This window comes from Nothoprocta perdicaria, unplaced genomic scaffold (assembly GCF_003342845.1).
Source record: "Nothoprocta perdicaria isolate Ctin4 unplaced genomic scaffold, notPer1 scaffold_133, whole genome shotgun sequence".
In the NCBI taxonomy this organism is placed as follows: Eukaryota; Metazoa; Chordata; class Aves; order Tinamiformes; family Tinamidae; genus Nothoprocta; species Nothoprocta perdicaria.
In genome coordinates, this window is record NW_020454461.1 from 2,180,384 (window position 1) to 2,182,806 (window position 2,423).

Consider the following 2,423-nt stretch of genomic DNA (forward strand, 5'->3'; position numbering starts at 1 on the left):
CACTTCCCGCGGCGCCTCCCCTCCTCCTTGTGCCACATGGAGATCTCAGTTCCAGAGGGGCCCGAAGACTTCAAGGAGCAAAAGGATTTGCAAATAGTGGGCCTATTCCGCAAGTGCTCCAAAGAGCACTTAGTGTCTCCTTTTTGCACGACTCATTATTTTTTTGTTCCAGCCAAAAGGAAAAACAACAATTTGGATGCACAGAAGTGAACAGAGTTACAGAAGTTTACTTTTTTTTTTTTTTTTTTAATGAGGGAAAAGTGAGTATCTTTTTCCACTGCTATGTCTCGGTCCATGGCTTTGGCACCTGCAGGGAAACACTGCAAGAGTCTGGGAGCTGATCCTGGGAAAGGCGGGCAGGGAAGAGCCCCGGCAGCCGTGCGCTGCCCCCAGCGGCTGCAGCTCTTAGTGCGCACGATCCTCAATCTCTGAATCCCAAATCGATCCCAAATCCAGGCGGCAGCAGAAGGCAGCTTCCCTTGCAAAGGAAGCTGGTGAGTCTGTGGCAGCCTCTGTCACTCCCTTGGGCTTTCTCTTACCTCAGAGACCTTGCAGCTGCCTCCCGCACAGGCAGGTAGGCTGGAAAAGAGGGAAACAGGTTCTCCTAAGGAAATGGGGCATGGCGAAGGCGGCAGCACAGAGCGGCTGCGATCCCTGCTGTGATCCCTGCTGCGATCCCTGCTGCGATCCCTGCTGCCTCAGGCTGCTGCTCTGCGAGGCACTTGCCTCCCCCAGGATAATACACGTATCTGCCCTTCGGCGTGTGCCCGGTGGCACAGGGACACATGCAGGGGATGGCAGGAAATGTCGCATGGGCTCCACTTGGCAAGGCTGGTCCAAGGCAGCGGGGAGGGGAGTGGCTCTCGGGGCCTGAAAGATAATGGAGAAAGAGATAWAATTGCTAAGAGAAGATGATCGCTAGGCAGCAAAGGGGAGATTCCAAAAGAGAGTGAAGAGGGGACATGGATGAGCCCTTGATGAACAGGGCCAAAGCCAAATAGGAGAATATCCCTCCCACCACCACCACCACCAAGATAAAACCTGCGGAGCTGGGCTGGAATAACGCAGAGGAAMCCAGCTTCACTTAAAGTGGGCACAGGGAACCAGAGGCACCTGGAATGCCGGGGGTCCCGAGCTGGACTGCCCGGGAGCCCAGGAGAAGCCCTGGCATGGGAGGAAGCAGCACAGAGAGAGTTTTCCATGTGAACGCATGGAGCTTTGGTGTGACACTGGCAAACAGGGCTTGCAAAAAAGAAAGAAAAATCAGGATAACCCACCAAAACAATGCCCGCTGGGTTCTCTGCATGGCTTTTTCTTCTCTTTTTCTTTTTCTTTTTCTTTTTCTTTTTCTTTTTCTTTTTCTTTTTCTTTTTCTTTTTCTTTTTCTTTTTTTCTTTGGCATGATTTTAAATAGCAGAGGGGAATGGGTCACGTCACGTGTGGAAGGGAATTGCAGCCTGAAGCAGCAACTGCTGCTGCCGGTGTTGGGATCCACCACAGAGCTCCGAGCAGAAGGAACTTCCCTCCTCCCTCTCAATGCTAAAGCTGAAAATCTTCCAGCCTGTATGGAGGCCTCAATATCTCTGAAATGCAAAAAGAAAAAAAAAAGAATAAAAGAAAAAGAGCTAGAGCAAAACAAAATAATTTTGTCACAAATGCCATGATTTTGAGAGACAAACAGTTCCTTATCTCTAAAACTAGCCAGGAAAGACAGGAATCACCTAGAAAGACTGATAAGAGCGAAGCCTGTGTGTGTGTAGAATGCTGCCAAAGGGAAGCGCAGGGAAAGCAAATGAAAAGATCTCCAGTCAAAACCACTCCAGGAAGAAAAACTCATGGAGTTATCAGTGCACGTGGACCTGGGGTCACAGAAAGGYCATGGATCCACCTTAAAATCCTAAGAGACACCTAGAAGTTAGTGTTCGTTGCATTGCCTTCTGGTGTTGAGGCATAGGAGCAAAAGGCGCTTCATATTTGGAATATTTTCTCAATATCTGTGAGACTTCAGCGTTAAAAGAAAGAACAGCTTTTTAAAAGGGAGATTTTCATTAAAAGAAAAAATAAATGAATAAAAAGCAACCCCAAACTCTAAGCTGCATCCAGTAGGGCTGTCTCTGTGTAGGTCAGAGCTGTGTGGAAAAAGAGGTAAAGAGGGTCCTTTATTTTTCCTTATTTTCTCTGTTCTTACTTTTTCTTTTTTTTTTTTTCCATTCTTAATTCATCTGCAAAGGCAGAGTTGCCTCCTTGCCCATGCAAGGAATGAATGACACTGCTGGGAGTCCGGACAGCCCCGTTATTTTGCCCACACAGCCCCTGGGATCAGTTCCCAGGAACCCCTCTGCTCTGGGGCTCTGGGTGTCCCGCAGAGCCCTGTGGGGCTCACGAGGGAGCCGGGCGCGAGCAGGGCGGCCAGTGCGGCCGGG